Genomic DNA, 13,562 nt, shown 5'->3' with positions numbered 1-13,562 from the left:
TTTCTTTGATTTTGAGGAGTAATTCGTCGCCATATTTGCTTGTAGATTGGCCACCTAACATTGTCGAAGTACTGAGACTTTTCTTAGTCGAGCTACCCCTTGCACTAATAATGGCCTTCAGATATTCCACTAGTTTGCTTTGCTTCAGCGCTTATAGCTCTTCGGGAGAGAGGGCAGCAATGGTTCTGGTCGAAGTTGCGATGGCCTTTTTGGCGGCATCAGAAGTTGGTTTGGTCATGGGCATGTCATTAGTTTGCTCTTTCCCTTGTTCATTATCTTGTTCCTCATCTTCATCCTCAATAGGCTTCGTGTGAAGGTTGGAAATATAATGATCCTCTTCTTCTTCGTCGTCTGGGCCATCAGTGCATGGGTTTGCAATGGTTGGAGAGTCATCTTAAGATATGTCTTCGATAACGTCATCAGCATTCTGCATCTTCTCATCCACTTCCCCTAAATATGGGTATTTTTCTCTTACTCATCCTCATGTTCAGAATCACTGGTATGATCCTTTTGCATTTCTTCAATAGGCTTGTCCACTTCATATGTAGACTCTTTTGTCTAATATTTGGGAGATGTTGGATGATAAGAGGGAGTGCTGGTGGGGTGATAGGAAGGATCACTACTGCTTATTGGGATATTTTATTTGATGTTTGGTTACTTTGTGCCATCTGCGACCCCCTGAAAAAAAAATCAAACATGGATGAGTCGAAAGCCAAGAGAAGTAATTAATAACTTGAGAAATGAAGGTAATTTTTTTTTACCTTAGGACCTTCAGCCCCAGGGCTGGAATTGTCGCTTTCGAGTTATTCCATAGTCTTTTTTTATGGTTGTTCTGAAGAAACTAACATGGACTAGAAATACCCAGGTCCAACCTTCGACAATTGAATCATGTTGAAGATACCCATGTTTTTCCAGGCTTGGGATTTCTTGTTTTCTATATTTTTTAACCAGCCTAGATAATCTGAGGGATCCTTGAATAAAGGACACAATCGGAATACCCTAAAATCATTGTTCATATAGTTTATGTCAATGGGTTTTTCTATCGAAGGTGTGCTTTGGTTATCAGGGTGTGGATTTTCAGCAGTTTCAATTTCATTACTAGCCCTAGGTTTTTTCCCATTAGCTATGGGTTTGTAACGATGGTATGCTAGGAAAAAATCTCTAAGACTATCAGGATTAACATTTGTATATGATAGGGGTCCTAACATAGCATGCGTCTTACCAGAAACAGAAATAGGAATCAATACATGTGATTGGTAGATTCTTCTCTTTTCTTCGGCAAATGGAGGCTCGGGTATGTACTGTTGGTTACCCACAATGTTTGGACCTAATACTTTGTGAACTGGAGCGAGACCAAATGATTTCTTGGACTCTTTGGTGGCCTTTATTGAATCTTTAGCAACTTTGATAGAAGACGCCATTGATGTAGTAGGATTGAAGAAAAACTGGGTTTTGTTTTGTGAAAGATGAAGAGTTTATGAGGAACTTTTTCTTTGTTAGGGGAAGTTTTCATAATGGAAAAAGTTGAAGAAAGGTTATATTATTTATTTATAGATAGTGAAGTGGAAGCGGTTCACTTCAAACGTTAATGGTTGACAAGAAAGTGGGACACGTGCCAGTCGGAGAACAAGCGATGGAACGATGGCAGTTGAGTTAGCCCACGATCTCTTAGGAGCTAGGAGCGTGATGATTGCAAAATATTCTCGCATGCTTTTGGGAAGATGTTTGAGAAAATGTGTCATGATGATCATTACACCATAGTAGATGGAAAGTCTATAGCATCAAAAGAGACTTTCAAAAAATGCCTTTCTCTCTTTTTAGTCGAAAACAACATTTTTGGAGAGGGGGGGGGGATTTGTTAGCTGAGATTTCAACGCCAAGGTTAAATTAAGTATGGTGGGCAAAAGAAATATTTTTTATGTTTCGACTTTGACAGGACGTATTTTAGGAGATCTTAGTCGAAGAGGTCTTTTGTATAAGAGGGAAATGCTAGTTTTAAGACTTAAAAATACTTTTGAGTTTAGAATGCAACTTCGACAGAAGTAATACTGAGGTTGTGTTCGAAGAAAATTTTTGAATTTTGAATAAGGATGATAACGGTCTTTTGTCCTTATCTGTTTATCTAAAATGACGAGTGTAAAGATACGGTGAAGCGAAACGTGTCATTTTTTTTAGAGAAAAGACCGTTGATAGCGGTTATTTTCGACTTAGTATAAATAGGGGTCTTAGTGTGTTCAATCATTGTACAAATACTCACAAATTACTCTAAGTATCTAAGTGTGTTTGAGAAACGAGTTCGTTGAGAATGTACGTATGAATCACCATTTTCTCATTTCAATTGAAGTTATTTGCAGTTTATCTATTATTTCTTCTTATTGCAATTTACTTTGAAGTTCTTTATTGCAATTCCTTTACAAAATCTGCATTTTACTTTTAAACTTTAAACATTCTCAAATCATGGGCATTGTCAAAGTGTTCATAGACTTTCAAATATAATTTAACAAGAGCACATGTCCTAGGATTCACTGGTTGATCCTGTAAAGTAAATCATTTTTGGAGACCAGAGGTTGTTTACCAATTTTCATGGTAAACAGTACCACAGGAAGTAATGGAAGTCAATGTGATGGTTTGCCTTGATGGAGTTGTTTCGTAAACCCAAAGAAAGGAAGAGCTTAAATTGCTTCTTGACCGAATCTCGATGAAGAGGGATTTTGTTGTGAAGGATTGAAAGGAGATGCTACTAGGACTAGAACTTCCTCTGCTTGAGGATGAGGATGATTAAAAGTCTTAACAACTTAAGTTTCAACAACGACTGATTGTTATTGAATGGCGGATTGAGTGGCTTTGGATGTCAGCATTATTGATGAATCTAATGATGAATTTATTAAGGGTTAAAAAATCAAGAAACTTCAAGGAAAAAGATCAAGAAATAGAGATTTTGGCCTTTTAGGAAAGTAGATTTGGATCTTTGGGTTAAATGAGATCTGAACGTGGAAATAAGTGAGAATCAAATTTTGTTTTCCACAGACGGCGCCACTGTTTCGTTGAGAAAACAAAGTTGTTCGGAGAACGGCGTAGTAATGCTTCATTACGGTGGTCTTGTGTTTCTAGTGTGGTGGATAGGAGCTGACCTGCAAGGTTAGCACTCCAACGCATAAGTTGCGAGAAATAAAAAGTGATGTGAGAGTTGGAATGAATTTAAATACATAAGGATGACACCCTTTCTATCTTATATGATGGGAGCGATTTAAACTGAAAGCGGGGAGTGTAACGTGGATCATGGTCGGACGTCTGATTGATTTAGACAATTGATAATTCTCCAAAGATAGAGTTATCTACTCTAGAAGAGAATAAAGAAACTTTTGTTTCTCGCATATGCTTTCTTGCTTTGGTTATAAATCTTTCATCCTAAATTTTGTGAACCGCCCAAAAGAGTATTTAGTTTTGTAACAAAATTTTAATAGACCAGTGCTAGTTGTTGTTACAACTTTGATAATTTGATCACAAATATATTTTATGTGGAATATTGGATTCAAATTCAAGTCATCCTATTCACCTCTTTATTATTATTTATTTATGTATGTATTGACCATTAAATTAATATTTAATAATCAATCATATATAAAAATTAATAGACTATTTTGATTAATTTGCTAGCATGGCTATAATTTAATGATTTATTTATATTAGTAGTTTAAATGAAATACTGTATCGGAGGTTGAGTCACCGTACTTTTCTTTTCTTATAAATATCTATTTGAATGTTAATTAATCGATAGAAAATAAAAGAAAATTTTGATTATTTATTATTGACAAATTTTCCATATTTGACAATTATTATAAAAAATATTATATAAAATTAAATTTATCATAAAACAATTAAAAATAACTGATTTGATTTAATATTTTTCTTACCAATTCGAATCATATTAAATAATTAAGATTTTGTTTGAATTTATGGAATCGAAGAAGATAGAATAGAATAATATTATATTATTTGAATGATTAAATTCGAATAAAATATCGTGAATTTTATTTTATTATATCACTTTTATATATTTTTTTTCTTTGATATAAACAGAATAAACAATTTGTGTAGTTTCGGTTATAAAATTTTCATAAATAAAAATAATTTCACTTTTGTTCCGTGTACTATTTCGTTTCATAATATTCAAATATATGCTGAAAGAATTTGTTTGGTTTATCCATCGTCTCAATGTAGTGTTATTTTTATTTCCTAGGCTAGAAGTTTCTGTTTTTTTGTTGATAGTGAAATACATGTGAGTTTTAGAGAAATGACAGAAAGGGAAAAGGGTCGGTCCGGGAAAGAGTTGAGGATTGGCAGTGTGAGAGCAATGTGGCCTGTTCATTAGAAGGGTTTGATGCCAAAAAGAGGGAAATTGGAAAAGGTCGGTCACCGGCTAATACTATTATTTTGTGTAAATTGTCTTAAAGCCTATTATGCGTGGCCCGCCTTGCTTGCTATTGCTAGTAACTTTAATGGATGAAAAAGTAGCCTCAACTTTCTCACTATTAGAAATATGGAATTAGAAAAACCCTCAACAAAAAGAAAAATCTTATAATTTATACTGTATTTATTAGTAGTAGAATCGAATTCGAATTTTGAGATTTACAATAAATATAGTGCATATAAATAATTTACTCTAGACAACTTATATCATTTAAAAACATACTTTCAAATATATGAGTTTTATTTTAATACTGAGACTCTTAGAAAAGTATAATTCATAGTGTTTTGTGTTATTTAGAAAACAAGTTAGATGTAAAAAAATTGTTAATATAATGGAATTTGACTCGCAAGTAATCTCAAGATGTATAGGTTTTAACATTGTAAAAATTAGTTAATTGCTAATACTTTTTTGTTTCTCTATACACTATTTCTTTTTTCAATCTTTATTCTTCTTCTCAATTTCTATAGTGTGGATAATAGGTTTGAACATTAAAACCTTGTGTGTGTGTGCATCACTCGGGTGAAGAGTGTTGGTGAAGGTGACTACATCAATCGAGTGAAGATTGATCTTGTTTTTGAAATGTTTGTTCAAACATTTGGTATCTAGAGCACTGACTACAATTCTTGAGAAATATCGAGCAATGACATATCATTCGAATGGACACTTTTCTCCAAATCTTCCCATTTTGAACGGAAAGAATTGTGATAATTGGTGTAAGCAGATGAAAGTGGTTTTCTACTATCAAGATTTGTGGGATCTTGTAAAGAATTGAGTGACACCAATCAGTGATTGTGCCAATGATGAACAAAAGACTACTCACAAATAATTAAAGAAGGAGGATTATAAAGCCCTCGTTATAATTCAACAATGTGTTGATTTGGATAATCTTGAAAATGTTGGAGATGTTGATTCGTCGAATGAGGCTTGAGATATCTTAGAAAAGTCATTTGGTGGTGTTGAAAAGGTGAAGGAGGTGATGTTACAAACTTATAAAAGATTGTGTGAATTACTTCAGATGGAAAAAAAATGAAAGTATAGGGGACTTCTTCAATAGGGTGACTAGTTTGGTGAATCATATCAAAATGTATGGTGAAGTAATGTCATCTAGGTCGATAGTTGCAAAGATCTTGAGATCTTTGCTTCCAAAATTTGATCATATTGTAATAGCCATAGAATAATCAATGGACTTGTCAAGCCTAACAAATGAAGACTACAAGAGACACTTGAATCCCATAAGTAAAGAATGATTGAGAGATATGCAAGCAAGAATAAAAGTGATATGGCATTGCAGGCACAATCAATAAGAGATAAAAAGGGCAAAGGAAAATGGAATGGAAATAAAGTAAGAGGAGGCTACAACAATTCAAATGACAAAAGTTACCAGCAAGAAGGGAGCTTATCAAGTCAAAAGCAAGTTATTAGTCAAGGTAGTCACAAAGGTAATGCTACAAATAAAGGAGGAGGAAGAAGAAAGAAACTTGACAAAACCCGTGTTCGGTGTTACAACTGCCATAAATATGGTAATTATGGTAAAGAGTATAGTGCAGACATGAGGAACAACCAAGAAAGTGATGCAAAACTTGCAAAATAAGATGGTGAAGATGTGTTATTGATAGTGACAACAAAGGAGGAAGAAAAACATAGAGACCAATAGTACTTCGACTCAGGATGTTCCTCACACATGACTGGTAGGAAAGACTGATTTGTTAATATTATTTCATCCATGAAGAACAAAGTAAAGTTTGCGAATGTCAACATTTAAGCAGCTAAAGACATCAATGATGTCTTGATCATGAGGAAAAATTGCAAGCAATCATTAATTTCAAATGTGATATACATTCCAAGTATGAAAAGAAATCTATTTAGCATCAACCAACTGATTGAGAAGAACTACAAAGTGATGATAGAAGACAAGATGATGAAAGTGCATGACTCAAGTAGAAGATTAATCTTAAATGCACATATGTCTCTAATAGAACCTTTAAGATTGAACTTTATGTGATGGAACACAAATGCCTAACAATTGTAGCTAGCAGAGATGATTGGCTATGGCATTACTAGCTTGGTCATCTCAAATTTAGGGACATCGACACCTGAAGAAGATAAACATGGTTTCAGGTCTACAGAAATCCATATTCCTAATAAAGTGTGTGAGGAATGTGTATAGGCCAAACAACATAAGAATAACTTCAGCAAAGATGCAGGAAGCAATTCTAAAGCCTTTATTTAACTCATATACTCAGATGTGTGTGGGCCTATTCATGTGGATTCAATTGGAGGTAAAAATTATTTTGTTACATTCATAGATGACTACAACATAAAAGTGTGGACATACTAGATCAAAAATAAAAATGAGGTGATTGAAGTGTTCACTAAATTCAAATCCACGGTGAAGTGGCAAGGTGGTCACAAGATCAGGAATTTGGGGATTGGTGGTGGAGAAGAATATGTATCAAATGATTTTGATGCACTATGTGAAAGAGAAGGGATTATGCATGAGGTGGTGTCACCATATACACCTCAACAAAATGGAACTGCATAGAAAAAGAACATAATTGTCGCAACGCGAAAAACAACCAGCGGGAAAAGACACAGAGCCGCCACCGTGCGTTATTTATCCCAAAGGAGGGAAAGGAAACGCTCGAAGTAAACCTGAAAAAGGGAAAGGAACGGTCTTACGACCAGAGATTTGCAAGGTACAGGAGTCGGTTACGCAAGGGGAAGGTATTAGCACCCCTCACGTCCGTCGTACTCGACGGGATCCACGCTCAAAAGAATAGAAAAAGGTTGCTGATAAACTGCTCAAAGAATGCACACACTGGAATAATAAAAACAGGCTGAAGAAGACGGGGAAAGCGGACTCGGCAGGATGTCGCATCCTGGGCCTACGTAGTTTGTCAGAAACAAACATCAGAGTCGACGTAGTTCGGGGAAATGGGGAACGTGCTCGCTAGGACATCGCATCATGTGCATACGTATCTTCTCTAACTAGAGGAAGAATCAGAGCACTCGTAGCTCGGCTAACGCACGCCAAAATAAAACACTGAAAAGAGACGCTGAGACGTCAAAAGAAACACACAACAGGAAACGGAATGCCAATCAATGGACTTATATCCGACTCCAAACAAACAACACCAACAAGGAAACAGAATGCCAAACCTGGACTTACATCCGACTCCAAACAAACAACACAAACAAGGAAACAGAATGCCAAACCTGGACTTACATCCGACTCCAAACAAGCACACGCTAACCAGCGAACACCGAAGCCAAAGGGTATCAGATCAACAAGCTAATAGGAAGTTTGGAACTCGAGCCTAATAGTTGTCACACAAAATACACACAAAAAAGAAAAAGGTTGCCCGGAGAGATCTCGCACGATCTCCTGCCTACGTATCTCATCTGGTATGAGAATCAGGGCGATGTAGTTCCCCTTAACAGGGGAAAGGAGACAACAAACTAATAGGGAGTCTGGAACTCGAACCTAAAAGTCACCACATAAACACAAAGAGACGCTGAGACTTCCAAAGAAACAAACAGGTTGCACGCACACAACACAACAAAAAGAGAAAAGGGCGCCCAGAGAGATCTCGCACGATCTCCTGCCTACGTATCTCATTTGGTATGAGAATCAGGGCGACGTAGTTCCCCTTAACAGGGGAGAAACTTCCTCCTAACCAGAGACCAGGGAAACAACAAACTAAAAGGGAGACTGACTCGAGCCTAATAGTTGTCATGCAATCCACAATAGCCCTAGGTTGAGGTATCTAAACAGAACCTAACTCGCACAGGCAGCAAGTCAAAACGAACAGCCAATAAACATGCCAAAAGTAAACACACAAGCAATCATCACACTCTATATACAAACAAGAGGCTTAGACACGGTTGGGCTTTAGTCAAGGGGTCATATCAACCTCGACAAACAAGTCGGGCTTTAGTCAAGAGGGGTCATATCAACCTCGACAAACAAGCCAACTGTAGGGGTATGCTGAAGCTCTTAACCACTAACATTGAGAGTTAGGGTGAAGCTGATGAAAGGTAATAAGAATTAGACCTCATGCTCTTAACCCTGGCCTGGGTGAGCTTGAATCATGAAAACGTGGGGATCCAGAATGAGGGACCCTACTCCACTTGACTGACTCTATAAACAAGGATCTTGGGTTAGGTTCAAGAGCATCAACACGTAGTGCGAGCATAATGAACGACTCAACGATTAACAGGGGATTGATTACTAATCTCTTCTATCTGTCAATTGCCTCTTCACTTAGGAGGACTTAAGTAACCATGCCTCGACAAGGAGGTCTTTAGCACAAAAGTAAACAAACACAGTCATTGCCTCTTAAGGAGGACTTCAGCCAAATGCCTGCCAAAAGAAACGACAGGGCTTCCAGACTACATGGAGTTAGAGAGTGCTTACCTAGGTGGTATACCAACCACAAGCAAAGCAAAGCTCAAGCAATGAGCTAAAAGCGGCTAATGTACCTGTACAAAAGCCAAACAATCAGTATTCACATTCAGGCAAATCAAACAGACACCAGAGGAACATCCAACAGTTATACACAAGGTAAGTTTCAAGTGCAATCACTCAAGTGAGTTCATCACATCAAGGGACCTACAACACAACAAAGGTTAGTAAACCAAGCAAATGGCATCTCAAATGATGAGGCCACACCAATCATTAGTGCTAAATACCTGAAACACAAACACAATTGGTGAGTACAAACCACTAGTACAAAGACTAGGGTCAAAGGCAAGGTAAATGACCAAAACAGAAGCTAATATTTCACATGAAGCATATTCAATCAAAATAGAACATGTCCTAAAAAGGACCAAAGCCAAATCATAAGGCAAAGCCATCAATTAATCAAGATAAGGCAAAGGCAATCAATGTGCATACAATTGGACATACAAATGAGAAAATGCACATTAAATCAGAAACACATCCAATGATCATGAAATTTTTCATGTGCACACAACATGTTAAACACAAGCCTCATGAAAAAAATTAGGACCAGAAGATATCAAATGGCATGTCAATGAAAATGCACAAGAGCAACATCCAAATGTGTGACACACATTGTCACACCATGTATTCATGTGTCCAAAACAGAAATGGAAAATGATAAAAATGCCAAACCAATTCTCAAAAATCAGGCAACATGTTAGGATCAAGCATGTTAAATTTCAAGGCAATTGGAGAAAGTATGAGCATTTCACAAGCAATTGGTCACAACATGTCATCATGGCATCATATTCAAACACAAAATCACAATTAAAATTCCAGAAATGCACAAATCAGGAAATTCTCATCAAAAAATAATAGACATTGAAACAAGAAAGTGAAAAAAAGTTTGGATTAATTTGGACAATCCTACTATTTTTTATGATTTTTGCAAGTTGAAGAAAATAAAATGAATAAAATGAAAATCATGTGGAAATAATATTTGCAAATGAAAATTAGAAACAACATCAACAGGAATCGAACCCAGGTCTCAAGGCTACAAGGCGCATTCAGTGAAAATCAATTAACAAATGCCAAGCCTGGGAATCGAACAGAGGAACGGTGAGTCACAAGAAGCGCTCAAGCAAAACAACTAACATAGATGCCATAAGTGGGAATCGAACCAACGAACGTGAGGTTGCAAGCGCTTAGCATCAAAATGCAGAGCTTAAGGCATGGCAAGGGAAAATAAGTGGAAATTCCAAACGCTCACACACGGGATCGAACAGGGGAACATATGATTGCAAGCGCTTCAACCTTGAAACGCTGCGTTTGGCTAAACGATGGAAAACAGATGGAAAAATAAAATAGCATTCGCGTGGACTCGAACTGAGGACGGCAAGGTTAATAGCGCTTCCTATTCAAAACCCTAGCGCCTGAACCAGATGACCAAAACAGTGCTTCCGGTCATCTTCCCCGATGGTTTTCCGGCGAGCAACAACGAACATTCATATTTTTTTTCCAGAATTTCGCATATCCTATACCGTTGGAACCGTCTCAACACGTAGAACACGGATCTAACATCATCTAAACCTAATTCTCCATGACTAAGGCAAATCGAACAGAAACATAATGCACAACAAAATTTCAACTCGACATATCTCATTCAATACTTCACCAAATTAAAGTCTAAACACATCATGATCATCAACATTGAAAACTCTACCTAATCATGTGCATAAAAAGGCAAAGCAAGAGATTCAAATTCCAACCTTGTTCAAGATGACAGTTGGTTGATACGCGTTTTCCAGGCTCCACAATGTCCAGATCTTCTTCCTCAACTTTGTTATGAAGCTTGATGTGAAAAACAACAGCTGAAACCACCTCAATCGAGCTCAATCTTCAAGATCCATCTTCATCTTCAAGCTTTGGATTTGCACGATTCTTGACCAAATTCACCAATCCAAGCCTTGATTCCTACTAAATGATGCTCAATGAACACGAATATGCAAGAAAATTGATGTGTTATGTGAAGAAATTTGCAATTTCAATTGAGAGAATTTTTGGAGGGAAAACCAATTTCTAGATCTAGAATGTGTTAAACTGAGCAATTCTGTTATGATTAGCCTTATATATGACATGTTAATTACCCTGCTAATCCAAATTAAGCTTGGCTAATGGAAAATTAATGAGAAAAAAGGTGTGATGCAAAATTGGTAAGTGCACCTTATGCATGGAAAAATGGACGTGAATAGTACCATGTGAGTGTGTAAAACCATTTGAAATCAGTTCATGAACATAATTAGATTGGAATTAAGCATGTATGATGCACCAAATTTAAATTAGGCCTTTTCCCTCCAAAATACTCATGTATGGACAAATGATCATGTGATGTTATTTCATGCAATGCAATGATGGATTTGGAAAATATTGGTCAAGACAAGCGTTTTGCAAAAAGAGTGGACCAATTTGGAGTCTTGGATCAAAAGTTATGCTATGTTGAACTTCCATGTACACTTTGTGATCATTTGGCTATAACTTCTCAACCATCCATCAGATGAACATGATCTTGGACTTTTTGAAAAGAGGAGAGAAAGATCTTCAACCTTCATGTTCACCCAAAATCCATTTGAAGCTCCTTTGATGTTGGAAAGTCAAGTTGAATGTGGACCAAAAACTTGCCATTTTTGGAAACTTGAAATTACATGTCACTTTCCATTTTTGGAAACTTTTGCTTTGACTTCAAATTCTTCAAGATAGGTGTTTTTAATGACAAATGAACTTATTTTGAACATGAATGAGGTGTCTCAACTCATTTCCCCACCTCAAAGCCCTCAGCTCTTACACAGTTGACTTTATAGGTCCTCAGATGACCTTGACATGCCCTGATCAGCTTGAGCCTCAACTACTTAGGGAAATGGCTCAGAAATGAAACCCTAGCTCATATAAGCTCAATATGATACTCATATGATCCTCATCTAAATAGAATGCCTCATCTCCTTGGGAAACCCTGGCTGGAAGAATGCCATTGATTAGGGTTGACCAGAGGTCAAAACCCTAATCCAGAGGAACCTGAGCATGAACAATGAAACCCCTGGTGATGACAAAACCAAGATGATGGTGACATATCCTTGAACACAAGATAATACTCATAACCTTTGAAGGACCAGGAAAACCCTAATTGAAGTGCCAACCCTCAGATGGCTGATCATCAATTCACATAGACCCTCAGGCTTGAATCATGTAACATCTCCATCTCTGAGAAGACTTTGGAGGAAGATCTTTTCTTATTTTCAAATGATATGCAAGATGCAATGCTTAATGTCCTAAAAAATGAAATGCAATGCTAAACTAGTCCCAAGAAGAGGAGGGCAAATTTTAAGGTGTTACAATAACCATAATGAACATGGTAATGAGTGTGTTGAAGGGAAAATACCTACCAAATGAGCTATGGGGCAAGGTTGTGTCCACTGTAACATACATCTTGAATAGATGTCCAACCAAGTGGTTAGAAGGAATTGCCCAAGAAGAATTTTAGTCTGGTGTCAAGCCAAGTCTAATCCACTTGAAGTTCTTTGGGTTTATTGCATACATGCATGTGCCTGATCAGAGAAGAAAGCTTGATGAAAAATCAATCCAAGTGGTCTTAATTGGCTATCATTCAACTGGTGGCTACAAGTTGTTTGATCCTATGAACATGCAAATTATGATAAACAGATTTGTGATCATTTATGAACTGAAAGAATGTGTCTTGAGTAATAATGCCAAGAAGAATTCAGTGAGGATCATGTGTAATAAACCAAGTTGTAAAGTTGATAAGGGGATTCAATCACATGGCAGCAGATTCAAGCAAGCACCAACAAACCTCAAAAAGACTATAAAATGCCAACAAAGTTGCAAGATTGTGTAATCACATTAGATGATATGGTCAATGATTAAAGTGAAATGATACATTATGCATTATATGTAGACATTGGGCCTGTAAATGTGAATGAAGAACTAAAGGATCCAAAGTGGATGAATTCTATGCTGGAGAAGCTGAAATCCATAAAGATCAACAAAACTTAATCATTAATTAAATTACCATTATGAAAGAAAATAATTGATGTAAAATGGATGTACAAGGTGAATATGAATCCCAAAAGATAAGTGACCAGTCACAAAGCAAGACTTATGGCCAAAATATTTCTTCAAAGAGACGACATTGATTTTGATGAGGTTTTGACACCACTTTCCAAGATTGAAACAATCAGGTTGGTTGTTGACCTAACAAATATGAATAACTGGTCAATATGTTAGATGTATGTGAAATGTACATTTCTGGAGAGGTATATGTGTCGCAACCTTTTGGTTTTAAGAAGAAAGTCCAAAAGAGCAAAGTGTACAAGTTGAGTAAGGAATTGTATGGGCTTAAATAAGCCCCAAGAGCTTGAAATAAGAAGATTTGTAGCTTTCTAATAGAAAAGGAACTTGTAAAATGTACAACTGAGCATGGTTTATATGTCATAAGGAGCAAATGTTAATTGCTAATGCTTTGTCTCTATGTTGATCTGTTAATCAAATATATCTACAAGAAAGAGATTGGAGATTTAAAAGTTGACTTGAGCAGGGATCTTGAGATGTATGATCTTGGCAACATCTCATACATCC

The sequence above is a fragment of the Lathyrus oleraceus genome, chromosome 1, assembly GCF_024323335.1.
Source record: "Lathyrus oleraceus cultivar Zhongwan6 chromosome 1, CAAS_Psat_ZW6_1.0, whole genome shotgun sequence".
Classification (NCBI taxonomy): domain Eukaryota; kingdom Viridiplantae; phylum Streptophyta; class Magnoliopsida; order Fabales; family Fabaceae; genus Lathyrus; species Lathyrus oleraceus.
Note: the sequence above shows the minus strand (reverse complement) of the source record.